The sequence below is a fragment of the Pan paniscus genome, chromosome 1 (genome assembly GCF_029289425.2).
Source record: "Pan paniscus chromosome 1, NHGRI_mPanPan1-v2.0_pri, whole genome shotgun sequence".
NCBI lineage: Eukaryota > Metazoa > Chordata > Mammalia > Primates > Hominidae > Pan > Pan paniscus.
In genome coordinates this window covers 25678147-25696250 of record NC_073249.2, presented here as the reverse complement: position 1 = coordinate 25696250, position 18104 = coordinate 25678147, and the positions used below count along the sequence as shown (strand labels likewise).

General features: G+C 43.5%; 1 pseudogene; it reads left to right on the top strand.

Moving 5' to 3' along the window:
- Positions 1 to 17747: 17747 nt before the first annotated feature.
- LOC112438354 (U6 spliceosomal RNA) lies at positions 17748 to 17848 on the top strand (annotated as a pseudogene).
- The last annotated feature ends 256 nt before the right edge of the window (positions 17849 to 18104 follow it).

Below are 18104 nucleotides of genomic sequence, written 5' to 3'. Positions count from 1 at the left end.
AGAACTTTGAGAGGCCAAGGTAAAAGGATCGTTTCAGCCCAGGAGTTCAGGGCCAGCCTGGGCAACACAGTGAGATGATATCTGTACTAAAAATAAAAAATAATAAACTAGCTGGACATAGTGGTACACACCTGTAGTCCCAGCTACTCAGGAAACCAAGGCAAGAGGATTGCTTGGGCCCAGGAGATTGAGGCTGTAGCGAGCCATGTCCATGCCACTGTACTCCAGCCTAGGCAACAGAGAGAGACCCTGTCTCAGAAACAAGAAAAAGAAAGAAAGAAAGAAAGAAAGAAAGAAAGAAAGAAAGAAAGAAAGAAGAAAGAAAGAAAGAAAGAAAGAAAGAAAGAAAGAAAGAAAGAAAGAAAGAAAGAAAAGGGAGGGAGGGAGGGAGGGAGGGAGGGAGGGAGGGAGGGAGGGACGGAGGGAGGGAGGGAGGAAGGGAGGGCTTGGAACTTTCAGCCCCACTCCCCATCCTCCAGGCAGGGGAGAGGAGCTGGTGACTAGGTTGATAATCCATCATGCCTATGAGATAAAGCCTCCATAAAAATTCCTAAGCTACAAAGACCTAACAACAGAGCTATCATTATATCTGGCAATCCCATTACTGGGTATATACCCAAAGGAATATAAATCATTCTGTCATAAAGATACATGCAAGCAAATGTTTCTTGCAGCACTATTCACAATAGCAAAGACATGGAATCAATCAAAATGCCCATCAATTACAGATTGGATAAAGAAAACGTGGTGCATATACACCCTGAAATACTATGCAGTCAAAAAAAGAACAAGACTATGTCTTTTACTGAAATGTGGATGGAGCTAGAGGCTATTGTCCTTAGCAAACTAATGCAAGAATACCAAATACCACATGTTCTCACTTGTAAGTGGGAGCTAAGTGATGAGAACTCATGAACACAAAGAAGGGAACAACAGACACTGGAGCCTACTTGCAGGTAGAGGGTGGGAGGAGGGAGAGGAACAAAAAAAGAATAACTATTTGGTACTAGGCTTAGTACTTGGGTGATGAAATAATCTGTACAACAAATCCCTATGACAGGAGCTTAGCTATATAACAAACTTGCTGTATTAGTCCATTCTCACACTGCTATAAAGAAATACCTAAAACTGAGTAATTTATAAAGAAAAGTTGTTTACTTGGCTTATGGTTCTGCAGGCTATACAGGCTTCTGCTTCTGAGGAGGCCTCAGAAAACTTACAATCATGGTGGAAGACAAAGGTGAAGCAAGGACATCTTACATGATGGGAGCAGGAGGAAGTGTAGGGGTGGTGCTACACACTTTTAAGATAGCACTAGGGGGATGGTGCTAAACCATTAAACCACCCCCATGATCTGATCACCTCCCACCAGGCCCCTTCTCCAACACTGGGGATTACAAATTGACATGAGATTTGGACAAAGACACAAATCCAAACCATATTCTGTCCCTGGCCTATCCCAAACTTTGTGTCCTTCTCACATTGCAAAATACAATTATCCCATCTCAACAGTCCCCCAAGTTTTAACTCATTTCAGCATTAACTCGAAAGTCCAGTCCAAAGTCTCATCTGAGACAAGACAAGTCCCTTCCACCCATGAGCCTGTAAAATCAAAAACAAGTTAGTTACTTCCAAAATACAATAGGGGTATAGGCACTGGATAATTACTCCCTTTCCAGAAGGGAAAAATTGGCCAAAGCAAAGGAGCTATAGGCCCTATGCAGGTCCAAAACCCAGCAGGGCAGTCATTAAATCTTAAAGCTCTGAAATAATCTCCTTTGACTCTGTGTCTCACATCCAGACCACACTGATGAAAGGGCTGGGCTCCCAAGGCCTTGGGCAGTTCTGTCCCTGTGGCTCTGCAGGGCTCAGCTCCCATGGCTGTTCTCAAGGGTGTTGAGTGCCTGTGGCTTTTCCAGGTGCACAGTGCAAGCTGTTGGTGGATCTACCATTCTGGGGTCTGGAGGATGGTGGTCTTCGTCTCACAGCTCCACTAGGCAGTGCCCCACTGGAAACTCTGCATGGGGGTTTCAACCCCACATTTCCCTTCTGCACTACCCTAGTAGAGGTTCTCCATGAGGGCTCCACTCCTGCAGCAGACTTCTGCCTAGACATTCGGCCATTTGCATACATCTTCTGAAATCTAGGCAGAGGCTCCCAAGCCTTAACTCTTGTCCTCTGCACACCCACAGGCTTAATGCCATGTGGAGGCCACCAATACTTGCAGCTTGCACCCTCTGGAGCAGCTGCCTGAGGCATATCTGGAGCTTGAGCCGCCAGGACACAGGGAGCACTGTCCTGAGGTTGTGCAGGGCAATGGGGCTCTGGGTCCAGACCACAAAACCATTCTTCTATCCTAGGCCTCTGGGCCTGTGAAGGGAGAAGCTGCCATGAAGTTTGCTGAAATGCCTTCCAGGCATTTTCCCCATTGTCTCAGCTGTTAACATTCAGTTCCTCTTTACTTATGCAAATTTCTGCAGCTGGTTTGAATTCCTCTTCTGAAAATTTTTTTTTCTCTACCACATGGCCAGGCTGCAAATTTTCCAAACTTTTATGCTCTGCTTCCCTTTTAAATAAAAGTTCTAGTTTTAGATCATTTATTTCCTTATGCATGTGACTGTAGGTTCTTACAAGCAGCCAAGTCACATCTTGAATGTTTTGCTGCTTAGAAATTTCTCCCTCCAGATACCCTAAATCATCTCTCTCAAGTTCAAGTTCCACAGATGTCTAGAGCAGGGGCATAATGCTGCCAGTCTCTTTGCTAACACATAGGAAGAGTAACCTTACCCCAGTTTCCAATAAGCTCCATCTGAGAGGTCTCCATCTGAGACCTCCTCAGCCTGGACTTCATTGTCCATATCACTATCAGCATTTTGGCCACAACAATTCAACAAGTTTCTAGGAAGCTCCAAACTTTCCCTCATTTTCCTGTCTTCTTCTGAGCCCTCCAAACTCTTCCAACCTCTGCCTATTACCCAGTTTCAAAGTCACTTCCACATTTTCAAGTACCTTTATAGCAATGCTCCACTTCTCTGGTACCAATTTTTTTTATTAGTCCATTCTCACACTGCTATAAAGAAGTAACTGAAACTGGGTAATGTATAAAGAAAGGATGTTTCATTGTCTCACAGTTCTGTAGACTGTATAGGCTTCTGCTTCTGTCAAGGCCTCAGGAAACTTACAATCACAGCAGAAGGCAAAGGGGAAGCAAGCACATCTTACATAGTGGGAGCAAGAGGAAGGAGGGGTGCCACACACTTTTAAAACAGCACTAGAGGGATGGTGCTAAACCATTAAACTGTTCCTATGATCCAGTCACCTCCCACCAGGCCCCTCCTCCAACACTGGCAATTCCAGTTCAACATGAGATTTGGGTGGGGACACAACTCCAAACCGCAGCACTTGCATATATACCCCTGAACCTAAAATAAAAGTTTAAAAAATAATAAGAAAGAAAGAAATCTACACACACACACACACAGAGAGAGAGAGAGAGAGAGAGAAAGAGAGAGAGAGAGAGAGAGAAAGAGAGAGAAAGGCAAGGTCACAGCTAAAAAAAAAAAAAAAAATCCCTGAGCTACAGAATTCAGAGAGCTTCCAGGCTGCTGAACTCATGGAGGTGCTGGGAGGGTGGTGTGCCCAGAGAAGGCATGGAAGTTCTGCACCCCTTTCCCCATACCTTGCCTGTATTTGTCTGTTCTCATGCTGCTAATAAAGGCATATCTGAGACTGCATAATTTGTAAAGGAAAGAGGTTTAATGGACTCATAGTTCTACATGGCTGGGGAGGCCTCACAGTCATGGCAGAAGAGCAAGGAACATCTTACATGGTGGCAGGCAAGAATAGGACATGTGCAGGGGAACTCCTCATTATAAAACCATCAGATCTCATGAGACTTATTCACTATTAAGAGGATAGCATGGGAAAGACCCACCCTTATGATTCAGTTACCTCCCACAACATGTGGGAATTGTGGGAGTCACAATTCAAGATGAGATTTGAGTAGGGACACAGCCAGGCCATGTCATTGCCCTGTGCATCTCTCCCATCTGGCTGTTCTGAATTGCGTTGTTTTATGATAAACCCATAACTTAGTAACTTTTCTCTTTGCTTTCTGTGAACTATTCTAGCAAATTAGTGAACACGAGGAGGAGGTCGTGGGAACCTCCAATTTGTAACCAAGCCAGACAGAAGTTGTGGGTGACCTGGGGACCCACCACTTATGATTGGACTCTGAAGTGGGGATGGTCTTGTAGGACTGAGCCATTAACTTGTTCTAACTCCAGGGAATTAGTGTCAGAATTGAGTTAAATTGTAGGACACCCAGCTGGTGTTGGAAAATTGTTCAGTGTGGGGGAAAAACCCACACATCTGGTGTCAGAAGCGAAATGTGTTGTGAATAGAGGAAAACAGTGAGTGCTTCTTATATGCCTCTGAATGCTGGCATTTGACAGAGACCCTAACCTCATCTACCCCAGCAGCTGTAACAGTTCAGGACTCATATTTAGCGTAAATAGGGAGATATTTTGATTTCCTCTGAAAGAAAACTACTAGCTAGAAAAGGGACAGGCTAGGTGCAGTGGCTCATGCCTATAATCCCAGCACTTTGGGAGGCCAAGGTGGGACGATAGCTTCAGCCCAGGAGTTCAAGACCAGCCATGGCAACATGGCAAAACTGCTGTCTCTACAAAAAATAAGAAATTCACTGGGTGTGGTGGTACACACCTGTAGTCCCACCTACTTGGGAAGCTGAGTTGGGAGGATTGCTTGAGCCCAGGAGGTCAAGACTGTAGTGAGCTATGATCATGCCCATAAATAGGCACTGCATTCCAGCCTAGGTGACAGAGTGAGACCCTGTCTTAAATAAATAAATAAATAAATAAATACAATACAATACAATACAATAGAAAAGAGAGGGCATAAAGGTGGAGAGTCCTCTGACCTAGTCTTAGAAAACAAGGCCATGAAAGTAGGAACTGTGTCTCTCTCAAGTTCATCGTGCAACCCTTCACAGAGCTCCACATGCAATATGGGGACTTACGAGTGTACTTTGAGGTTGTTCTTGCTGGGCATGTCACTATATCACATGCTTCCCTGACCTCAGTTCCTGCTGCCAAGCAGCCACAGATGCACCTGCATCAGTTTTCTCTGTCTCTACTGGATCGTTTTCTTTCCCATACAAGTTTGCTATAGTTTCTCCTGCCTTAAAATGTTTAATCTCTCTTGACTCCATGCCCCTGTCCTGTTTCTTCTTTTCTTTCTTTTTTTTTTTTTTTACCTTGAGTCTTGCTCTATCACCCAGGCTGGAGTGCAGTGGCACGATCTCGGCTCACTGCAGCCTCTGCACCCTGGGTTCCAGCGATTCTCCCGCCTCAGCCTCCTGAGTAGCTGAGATTACAGGCCCACGCCACCATGCCTGGCTAATTTTTGTATTTTTAGTAGAGACGGGGTTTTGCCATGTTGCCCAGGCTGGTCTCGAACTCCTGACCTCAGGTGATTCGCCCGCCTTGGCCTCCTAAAGTGCTGGGATTACAGATGTGAGCCACCACGCCGGGCCTCTTCCTTTCTTTTCACAATAAAATTTCATGAAAGTGGTGTGTATTCTCACTGTCCTTTCATTTCTGTCCTGCCTTTCTCTCTTACCATCCCTCTGGGCAGATGGTCAGGGTAAAACCATTGGCCAATATCCAGGTGGTCTTGATGTTGCTCAATCCAATGGTTAACTCTCAGTCCTCTTCTTAGTTGACCTGTAAGTAGCTGATTGGACTCAGGTTGATGCTCTTTCCACCTAGAAATAGAGAGGGGGATGAATTTCAGGAGGGATGTTTTTGAGTGGCCAAGAGGAAATCAAATCTAGAGCCCAAGGGGAGAGGTTGGCCTTAGGACACAGACAGTTCATCCCTTGTCACAGGGTAGATGGCAGACACAGTGTGAGGATAGATGTCACAGTTGGACCTTGGGAAGTTCTGTTTTCAGTGCTTTGACCTTTCTCTTGGAAATAGGAGTGAAGGGCATTAGCTGAGAGTGAGAATGGGGCAGAGGTGTTGGAGATTTGAGAGAGAGAGAGGAGGTATAAAGTAAGTGGTCTGGCCGGGCATGGTGGCTCATGCCTGTAATCTCAGGACTTTGGGAGGCCAAGGCAGGTGGATCACCTGAGATCAAGAGTTTGAGACCAGCCTGACCAACATGGTGAAACCCCATCTCTACTAAAAATACAAAATTAGCCAGGCATGATAGTGCATACCTGTAATCCCAGCTACTTGGAGGGCTGAGGCAGGAGAATCACTTGAACCTGAGAGGTGGAGGTTGCAGTGAGCCAAGATCACACCATTGAACTCCAGCCTGGGCAACAAGAGCGAAACTCTGTCTCAAAAAAATTTTTAAATAAAATAAAATAAGTGATATTGAAAATTGGATAAGAGATATGATGCTGCCAGGTGGCATTAAGGGCCAGTTGAGTTAGTGACTATCAATTTAATGTAAGACAGATCAACACATATATTATTTATTTTTTGCAGATGACAAATTTTCCCAAATTCAGTGGTCTAGAACATCAAATATTTATTATCTTACCATTTCGGTGCATAGGGAATTTGGGAATTTAGCTTTATGGTTCTGACCTCTAAGACTTTCATGAGACACCGACTGCAGCTATAGTCAACTGATGGCTCAGCTGTGGTGGGAGGATCTCCTATCAGGATGGCTCACTCGCATGGCCATGGGCAGGAGGCCTCGGTTCTTCATTACGTAGGTCTCTCCTTAGGCTGTTTCAATGTTATCATGACACGGCAGCTGACTTCCTCCAGAACAAGTGATACAAAAATCAGAGAGGGAACTGCTTTTTACAATCTAGTCTCTGAAGTTGTCTACTCACTTCAGGTTTATTCTATTCATTAGAAGCAAATTGCTATGTCCAGCCCACTCTCAAAAGAGGAATTTATCTCCACCTCTTAAAGTAAGGAATACCAAATAATTTATGGGCATTTTTTAAACTACCATACCTTGATTGTGTGCTTTACTCCAGTCACACTGAGCTGTACAGGCGCAGGTCAGGCAAGGGGTAGATGTAAAGTTGGATTAAGTAAGTTATGAATATGTGAGAGCAAGAAATCTAAGAACCAGAGCCTTGATGGTGCCAGGCCTCCCAAAATCAGCAGGTGAATTCTGCTGAATGTCGGCTGCACATGGCTCCAGCAGGCTCAGCACCAGAACGGTGGGTCCTTACGCTGCTGCACCCCCATTAGCAAGCTTCAGCTCTGGTCACCTGTCTAATTCAGTCCTGCTGTCCGCTGGCCTCGCTGGACTACTCATTATTTTTTGTTTGTTTGTTTGGAATTGAAGTCTCACTCTGTCACCCAGGCTGGAGTGCAGTGGCATGATCTCAGCTCACTGCAACCTCCACCTCCAGGGTTCATGTGATTCTCCTGCCTCAGCCTCCCAAGTAGCTGGGATTATAGGCGCCTGCCACCACGTCCAGCTAATTTTTGTATTTTTGGTAGAGACAAGGTTTCACAGTGTTGGTCAGGCTGATCTCGAACTCCCGACCTCAAGTGATCTGCCCACCTGGCTTCCAAAGTGCTGGGATTACAGGCGTGAACCACCGCATCCGGCTGATTACTCATTGTTTTTGCTCCAGCAAAACTTGGACTTCCCCATGGCCTATCATAGCCTCTCCAGCTCCAACTCTGTCTTATGACTTGCCTAATACAGCTCTCACAACTTACTAGCAAATAATCCCTTTGTGTTTCTCTGTCTAAATTGCCAAAAGAGAAAAATCTAATTGGCCCTGGTACCTTCTTAAGCCAGATCACACAGGTCCCATGTCACTGACCAAGCTAAGGGACTGGTTGCTGTGGCACATAACATCAATGCCCACACCCCTTGGAGCCCTATATGTTTGCAAACTCACAAGCTCTGGTGTGCTTGCAACCCCAGCAGCTAGCCCCTGACTTCCTTGGCCAGAGGGCTGTACCTCTCTCAGCCTATCAGAGCCACCTTGCCAGAAGTGGCTCTCTAACTGGGGACATATGCCCCCTGGGGTGCTTGGTAACATGCTGGAGCACCAACATGATGTTTTCTTGGACTATTCATTCTATTGAAAGTTTTTTTTTTTTTTGAAAGAGGAATTCTTAACTTTTTTTTTCTTTTTTCTTTTTTTTTTTTTTTGAGATGGAGTCCCACTCTGTCACCCAGGCTGGAGTGTAGTGGCACGATCCTGGCTCACTACATCCTCCACCTCCCAGGTTCAAGCGATTCTCCCGTTTCAGCCTCCCAAATAGCTGGGATTACAGGCACCCGCCACCACGCCTGCCTAATTTTTGTATTTTTAGTAGATATTGGGGGGGTTCACCGTATTGGTCAGGCTGATCTCGAACTCCTGAGCTAAAGTGATCTGCTCGCCTTGGCCTCCCAAAGTGCTGGGATTATAGGTGTGAACCACTGCACTCGGCCAATTTTTAATATTTTTAATAAGAATTATATACGGGAAGCTGCCAGGCTCTAATTTCAAGGAGTGCATATTAGCTCTTCTCCATGTAAAGGGTCTTTCTCTTTTCCCTGTTTAGTGGAGAAATTTTGAATGTGGAAAATATAACGTATGCATACAAATATATGAAATAAAACTCATGAAAAAAAGAAAATATATACACGAAGATCAGAATAGTGGTCTCTTTCACCCTGAAGAGTGGGAAACGAAGTGAGGAAGGAGCATATAGAGAGATGTAAGTTTTAAGTAATTTTTTAGTTCTCGGGTGGGGTGGTGGATACATAGGAATTCATCATACTTTTTGTTTTGTTTTTGAGACAGTCTCAGTGTTGCCTAGGCTGGAGTGCAGTGGTGTGATCGTGGCTCACTGCAGCCTTGACCTCTTGAGCTCAACTGATCCTCCCATCTCAGCCTCCCACGTAGCTGGGACCACAGGCACACATCACCATGCCTGGCTAATTTTTCGTATTTTTTGTATTTTTTGTAGAGATGGGGCTCTCCCTATGTTGCCCAAGCTGATCACAAACTCCTGGGCTCAAGCAATCCTCTCACCTTGGCCTCCCAGAGAGCTGGAAATACAGGCATGAGCTACTGTGCCCAGTTCATCATACTACTAATAATAACTTAAAGAAATTAAAGAAAGCCATGTGCTGGCCAGGCACGGTGGCTCACACCTGTAATCCCCGTACTTTGGGAGGCCAAGGCAGGCGGATCATGAGGTCAAGAGATTAAGACCATCCTGGCTAACGTGGTGAAAGCCTATCTCTAGTAAAAATACAAAATTAGCCAGACATGGTGGTGTGTGCCTGTAATCCCAGCTACTCGGGAGGCTGAGGCAGGAGAATCGCTTGAACCTGGGAGGCGGAGGTTGCGGTGAACTGAGATTGCACCACCGCACTCCAGCCTGGTGACAGAGTGAGACTCTGTCTCAAAAAAAAAAAAAAAAGAAAAGAAAAGAAAAGAAAAGTAAAGAAAGCCATGTGTTGACTAATAATAATGAGAGTATTATGAATCAAGGATTACAATTAATCCGATTTTGAACATGGACAGTAAAAAAAGACATCCCCACAGCAGGTAGAGAGGGAGATATTTACGAGTTAAGAATCCTGCCCAAGGAGCCTCAAATCTAACAAGCCTGTTCCCACAGCAGGCCTGGCAGTGAAATCAGCTGGGAAGGTGGTATCCACAGCCCCTCAGTCACTCTCCCTTGCAGTTAGGGTCTAGGCTGCACTTGGAAAGAGCCTCATCTCCCGTCCCCAGCTCCCCAGTCACTAGTCCAAAGAGAACACTGAGTTCTCCACTGGGTTTTCAAAGGAAAGGCAAAGGAGGATAAAACATTAACAGGTTCTTGTTAGTATAGGTTCTTGTTAGACTTTCAATTTACAAGGAATTTTAGAGAAATGCCTCAAGCTGAACCTGTAATAGCCAGGTGGGAACTTGGGCAGATGGTAGCAATTTCTCAAGGTTCATTCCAAAACACTGCTGCAGATCCTTCCCATGGTCACTGTTTAAACACATGTCCTGTCCAGTCTTTCTTGTAACCATCCCTTGAGTCATTTCTTTCCTCTCCATCCCCACAGCCATGACTTAAGTACAATTCTTTATTCCTTCTAGCCTGCAGCACAACAATAGCCTTCCAAATCTCTCAAATCCCTCCAATCTCCACAGTCTGATCCTGTCACTTAAGGTACTTCAATGCTCCTCACCTTGCCTTAAAGATGATAGCCCAACTCCTTGGTACAGCACTGTGACCCTCAGCGTCTGGGTGTCCCAGCCCTGTCACCATCACAACCCTGTCTGCCCATATCTCCTCCATGCAGAACTAACATTGGAAACACCCCCCAAACTCACAATGCCTTTTCACACCTCTATGCTCTTTCTGGCTGCAAGGACAGTCACTCTGGTCTCTCCCTGCTTAGGCATGACTCACCTTTCTAGATTAAGTTCAAATATCACTCCTCCAGAACGTCTCTCAAGGTAAAGGCTAGCCCATGCATCTCACTGAATTGTAATCAATGGTTGGCTTCTCCGTTCCATATCTTCCCCACTACTCCCATTAAAGTTGAAATTCCTTGCGTGCAGGGACTGTATTTTTCATCCTTATGTCTCTATTCCCTTTATCTCAAATTTCTTTTTTTTTTTTTTTTTTTTTGAGATGCAGTCTCGCTCCATCTCCCAAGTTGGAGTGCAGTGGCATAGCACAATCTCGGCTCACTGCAACCTCCACCTCCCGGGTTTGAGCGATTCTCCTACCTCAGCCTCCTAGGTAGGGATTACAGGTGCACACCACCACACTCAGCTAATTTTCGTATTTTTAGTAGAAATGGGTTTTCACCATGTGGGCAAGTCTCGTCTCAAACTCCTGACCTCAGGTCATCCACCCGCTTCTGCCTCCCAAAGTGCTAGGATTATAGGCATGAGCCACTGCACCCAGCCTATCTCAAATTTCTTTCTGTGACTTAGAACCTGGCACATAATATGAGTTCAATACATGCTTGATGAATTAATAATTAGCTAAATATATAAGTCATATTCAAACTTTGTATTTTACACTCTTGGACTGGTAAGAGACAGAGTATAGTTAAGCCCGTGATGAGTATAATTGTATGAATTAAAGTACACATGTATACTGAGGGCTCATTTCACTTGTGAGTCTCTGAAAACGTTTGCGACTACAACTTAAACCAAGACAACCTAAGGATTTCGAGAAGCAGTAAGAGTATCCAGAGAAAATAGTAACTTAGATGCAGCCAATACAAGCTCAAGACTGAGAGTCTGCAAATCTAGATTCCAGCCTCTGCTCTGCCACATTCTTGAGTGACCTGGAGAAGTCACTTTAACCCTGGGTCTTCCTGTGCTCATCTGACACAGAGGGCATGCGAGCCCGGAGCCCAGCCCTCCTGTGCACCCTGTCTAGCTACACTTCTCTGGAGGCGAAATGCTGCTGGGCACTGAACACAGCTATCAGCCTCGGAGCTGGGCCAAGCCTCACCAGGGAACAGTGAGGGGCTCCCTGCTCCGACAGCACACAGGTGCACACACACGCCTGCTCATCAGGTCCCCGGCTGACCCCTTTACACACACCATCTCCTGCTTCTGCAACAATGCCGTGCAATAGCAACTATCACCAGCCACATTCTACAGGTGAGAAAGCTGAGCTTCATCCACAGTTCCTCAGTAGCAGGAGTAGGATTGGAACCCAAGTGTGTTAGCTAAAAGCCCACACATTTATCCAAGATACCATATTGACACTGTTTAAAGTGACCAACGATCACTTTATGTAGAATGCACCCAGGGAGTTGAACTGATGGAGTCTGCATTCTTGTCACAGAGTCCACTCTCCCCTCCACATCTCCCCCTTAGCCCCAACACAGGACTGCTGGGTTTCTCTGCTAGTCCCAGGTGAGATATTCCCTCACCTTCCAGCAGCAGGTAACAAGGACCAGGAGGCACCAGAGACAAACCCAGCTCCTCACTGCAGCCAGCAAGGGAATATGGCCTCTCAGAGCAGCTGGGATTCTAGCCAGCTGAAATTAAACTGCGCAGCGACAGCAGTCAGAGGTAACTCATGTTAAAGGTATCAATGATGGCTCCAGCAACTGGTGGTCTCTGCTGCCCCCTAGACGTCTGTTTCCTCCAACAGGCCTCAGATTAATTTAAAACCAAGTGCTTGGTGTAATATTGCATAGTAACACTCTTTTCCTGCTTCATCAATCATGCATTTATCCTACCTTTCCTGTGTGGACTGTAAGTAGTTGGCAAGGCAATGCTCTTCTTAAGAATTGCAGCGAATAGGACAACAAGTGATAGAGGAGTCACCGTCTTGCAACCCTTAATGACATAATGAGTCTAGGTAGCCATCACCAATGGTTGCTAACACAATTAGATGAAAGACGAATGGAGAACTTTATAATAGATGGATCTGACTGAAACACCTAAGCCCACTTATCAATCTGTGCATCTATGCATGGGACATTATTGCCTTCTCATATAATACGGTGTACAATATAGGTTCATCTGTGAAGACCTCTGTCCACCCCCCAAAAAATAAACTGAATCCAATCAAACCTCTAGATTTTACTGCCAGTTTAGAGAAAATAAGAGGTTAGTCAGGGTTTCTTAGCCTCTGCATTATTGACATTTTGGATAACCACCAAAAGGATAGTAAAAACCAGTCTAATGGTGAAATGAAATAATAAAAAATAGTTAATCCAAAAGAAAGCAAAAAAAAAAAAGGAGAGGAAGGAAAACATAGACTTGATGGGACAAACAAAAAGCAAAAAGAAGAAAGTAGGTTTAGATGCAAACATATTAGTAATTCCATTAAATCTAAATGACAGCATTAAAAAAATTCTCAGCCTAGTTAAAAGCAACAAAGGGACATAGCTTAACTATAAAGATATAGAAAAGTTAAAAATAAAAGTACAGAAAGAAATGCATGCAAACACCAAAAGAAAGATGATATAGCTATATAATATCAGAAAAAGAACACCCTGAGGCAAGAAGCATTATTAGCGATAAAGAGAAACATTTCATAATCATGAAAGATCAATTCATTGGGAAGATGTAGTAAAACTGTATACTTATAACAACATAGCCAAGAAATATGTACAATAAAAATTGGCAAGACAAAAAGGAAAATATGCAATCTTAATATGAGATATTAATACAATACTCTTAGTAACGGATAGAACAAGCAGACAAAAATACCAATAAGGATATAGAAGATTTGAATAACACAATTAACAAACTTAGCCCCCTTAGCATATGTAGAATACTGCACCAAACAGCAGCAAAGTCCGTGTTCTTTTCAAATGCACATGGAGTATTTACCAAAATTGGCCACCACACACCCCACAGTCCTGGTGGCATGGGCACATTTTGTGCATAGTTGATTGATATGGGAGACTGTACCTGACCCAACACGGGTCAATGAGTTTTTTCCCTAGATTTTTGGACTTGAATCTGATGGTTGAAGCTGTGAAAAATAAAGTTTGGGCACTTTTCCTCCCACCTTGAAAAGGGGATCCCGATGTTATCTGAGTCTCTGTTTAGGTTATTCCTGAGGCATGTGTATTCTACCTTGGTTTTACAATGACATTCCAGAATCTTTAGCATGCATTTACTTTGGACATTTTTTACCGTGATAAAATATATACAACATAAAATGTACTAGGTTTAGCATTTAAGTGTACAGTGCAGTGGCACTAAGGACATTCGCATTGTTATGCAACCATCACACCATGCATCTGCAAAACCTCAGGTTTCATCTTTCATCTTCCAAGACTGCAGCTTTATCTCCATTGAACACCAACTCCACATTTCCCACTCCTTGTATCCTCTAGCAACCATCATTCCACTCCTAGACTATTTTGTGACTCAGTTTCTCTATCACTTAAGAGAAGAGAGGCTCCATTGCTGACTGCAGGGATTGCTTCTGTATATACAGGCCTTCTTGCATCTATAGGATTAGGTTTACTGCAGGGAAAAAAGTAAGAGAAATATACATCATATGGGTTTTTGGAGGAAGAAAAGAGGCGACAGCACAAAATGGATGAGGTTTTTGCGTTGGGTGTCCTGCACACAGGACTCAGCAGCCCTGCCATGGATCTATCTGCCCAACTCTTTCCCATGGAGTTCATCTTGTGGGCCACTTCCAAATTATAGATCCACAGGCAAGTTTCACAGCTTTGTCGCTGTCACCTGTGGCAAGCTTCTCATAGTGCCTCTGTGGCTTAATGTCATGAGCCCCTCCATTGTGAGCATTCTGTTTAGGGTCCTGCACCATCACAGCCTGGCAATGAGCTTCAGATGTTTTGCCATAACCTTAGATTTAAGTCATCAAGCAGCAGGACCAAGACCTATCATGCATTTACTTTTGTTTTTGGCTTAATTTGAGTTGGTTTTTTTCCTTGTACAAAAAGAATCTCTGTACACAGACTCCTATTAATTTTTTTAATTAATAGTTTTATTTTTCAGAGCAGTTTTAGCTTTACAAAAAATTGAGAAGAAAGTAAGATGTTCACACACACACAGCTTCCCAATTATTAATGTCTCACAGTAGTGAGGTACATTTGTTAAAATCAATGAACCTATGTTGACATGTCATTATCACTGTAGTTTACTTCAGGGTTCCCTCTTAGTATGGTATATTTTATGGGTTTTGACAAATATATGATAATATGTATCCACCATTATAGTATCGGACAGAGTATTTTCACTGCCCTAAAAATCCTCTGTGCTTTGCCTGTTCATCTACCCCTCACCAAACACCCAGAAATCTTTTTTTTTTTACTGTCTCCATTGCTCTGCCTTTTCCAGAATGTCATATATTTGGAATTATATGTTATGTAGCCTTTTCAGATGGGCTAGTGATATGGTTTGGCTGTGTCCCCACCCAAATCTCATCTTGAATTGTAGCTCCCACAATTCCCACATGTTGTGGGAGGGACCCGGTGGGAGGTAATTGAATCATGGGGAAAAATGATTTGAGCCTCTATCATCACAAACAACCCCATTCTATCTCTAATAACGACTTTTGCGGGTCTTTGCAGTGCTGTTCTCATGATAGTGAATCAGTCTCACAAGATCTAATGGTTTTAAAAATGGGAGTTTCCCCACACAAGGTCTCTCTTGTCTGCTGCTATATAAGATGTGCCTTCACCTTCTGCAATGATTGTGAGGCCTCCCCAGCCATGTGAAACTGTGAGTCCATTAAACCTCTTTTTCTTTATAAATTACCCAGTCTCAGACATGTCTTTTTCAGCAGCATGAAAATGGACTAATACAACTTATTTCACTTAGTAATATGTATTTAAGTTTCTTCAATGTCCTTTCATAACTTGATGGCTCCTTCCTTTCTTGCTTTCTTTTTTTTAATTTTAACTATACAATAAAGCACTAAGCTAAAGAAATTAAACTATGGAATATCTATCTGCTGGCTGGTGGGGAAAATGTGAGGAGCCTGGAGCTTCCTGGAAACACACAATTTCCTCCACAATCTTCGCTGACCTTCCCTTGAGTTATCCCTCTTCCTTTTTAACATTCCTCTTGATTTGAGCCTCTATCATCACAAACAACCTCATTCTAACTCTAATAATGATTTTTGCCTTAAAGTATTATGTCTGATTTTAATATAGTTATGCCAGCTTCCTTCTCATAATGTTCACATAGTATATCTTTTTCCATCATTTTATTTTCAACCTTTCTATATCTGTATCTTTATGCATCATTCTGTTAATATATATCAATCCATCAGTGACTGATTCTCTGATTCCCTAATGTTAAAGCAATTTCCTTTTTTTTTTTTTTTTTCTTTTTGAGACAGGGTCTTGCTCTGTCACCCAGGCTGGAGTGCAGTGGCACGATGATGTCTCACTGCAGCCTGAACGTCCCAGGCTCAAGTGATCCTCCCACCTCAGCCTCCCAAGTAGCTGGGATTACAGGCATACATTACCATACCAGGTTAATTTTTTTTAATTTTTTGTATAGACAGAGTCTCACTATGTTGCCCAGCTGGTCTCAAACTCCTGGCCTCAAGCAATCCTCCCACCTTCACCTCAAAGTGCTGGAATTACAGGCGTGAGTCACCACACGTGGTCAATCTACTATTCTTGACCTCAGCTATTGGCTGTGATATATTATCATATATAGAGAGCTGGATTTGGTTTGCTACTGTTTTCTTCAGAAGAGAAAGCAGGATGTTGCTCAGCCTGGGAGGGCCGTGCCCTCGGTTGAGTTAGCTCTCTGCAACTGAAACAAACTCTAAAGGATTTGAGACCTGGAAACTTTCTGCTAATCCCACCTCCCAAAGTTGGGGCAGTTCACATCCAATGACTGATAGAAGCAAGGTATAAAGACACAGACATTTTGGCTTAATCTAGCATCTCTGATGGGCCGTGTATGGTCCAGAACATCCCATAGGAATGGCCAAAGCTTTGTCACAATTGCATCACATTTTGACTTTTCCCTCTGCCCAAGACTGCTTCCTCCTCCTCTCATCCACGGATGTTGATTCCTAATAAATACTCTGTACACCAAGCACAATCTCAGCATCTACTCCTGGAAAACCAGCAACAAGGTCAGCAGGGCTAGCTAGCTTCATGGGCAGCAACCTATGCAGTCATAAGGGCCCTGCTCCAAGAGGGGCCCCATGCTTAGGTTAATACTCTTGTCAACTAACGAGTGGTGAGGTTCATAAATTTTGAAATAAGAGGTTTATTTCTCATGAAGTGTTGCAATCTGCAAGGTGGCCATTCCTACAGGCTGGGAAGTGTAGCCTGTGACAGAAGTCAGAAACAGGTACTTCGAGGCAGAGATGGATAAAACAGGAATGTATAATGAATGGCTTGGCTAAGTACACATATTTAGTACACAATAGGAGGAGTCATGAATATTTATGAAAAGAGAAACATGCGCATGTGCAATTGGGCTTCATGCCTCTTCATGCATCACATGTTCAAAAAATGATGATGCTTGCATGATCCAAGGGTGGAGTTTTTGGCCCTCTGACATCAAAAGGTGAAACAGAGAACACAAAAACCCTCAACGTGCATCTTCTGCAAACTGCTGAGAACCACTCTGTGGTCAGTGATCTCTTATCAGGAAGGAATGCTGGTTAGTTGCTGTGTTAAAACCACAAAAAGGCCAGGCATGGTGGCTCACACCTGTAATCCCAGCACTTTGGGAGGCTGAGGCAGGTGAATCACGAGGTCAGGAGATCTTCAACACCATCCTGGCTAACACGGTGAAACCCCGTCTCTACTAAAAATACAAAAAAAATTAGCCGGGCTTGGTGGCGGGCGACTGTAGTCCCAGCTACTCAGGAGGCTGAGGTAGGAGAATGGCGTGAACCTGGGAGATGGAGCTTGCAGTGAGCCAAGATCACGCCACTGCACTCCAGCCTGGGCAACAGAGCGAGACTCCGTCTCAAAAAAAAAAAAAAAAAACACAAAAAGGAAGGGGGAGTCCAGTCATGGCCTCAGATGACTGGCTAAAGGCAATGAAGTAGAGTCATCTGTATCTTGTTCCCCAGGGCTGATTTCCGTGTACTCCTTAGGAAAAATTTCTGGTTAAAGATGAATATGGATAGGGCATATTGAGGTATATCTGACCTCCCATCCCCTTATGGCTGGGAACTCAGTTTTTAAGGTTCCTCTGGGGTCCACTTGGCTGAGAGGAACTCCATTCAGTTGGTTGGGAGGCTTAGGATTTTATTTTTATTTCTTACTCTGCTGTCATCATCTTGAAAATATAAATTTTGGTGCTCACTTCAGCAGCACATATACTAAAATTGGAACGATACAGAGAAGATTAGCATAGCCCCTTTTTAAAAATATATATATATATATATATATAAATTTTGATGGCTTTAGAAATGATTTGCAGAGAAGTGAGTCAGAAAAATCTTATGACCAATCAAGATTTCACATTAATAAAGTATTATTATCCATTGTATTATATAAATTGGTGAAACAAAAAATGGTACATTTTTGCAATTTTTAGGTTTAGTCATTACTCATATATCACTATTATCCCTATTACATTTTATAAAAATTGTTTTTTAAAAAAAAGCTTTATATTTTAGGGGTTTGTTCATTTGTTTGTTTTGAGACAGAAT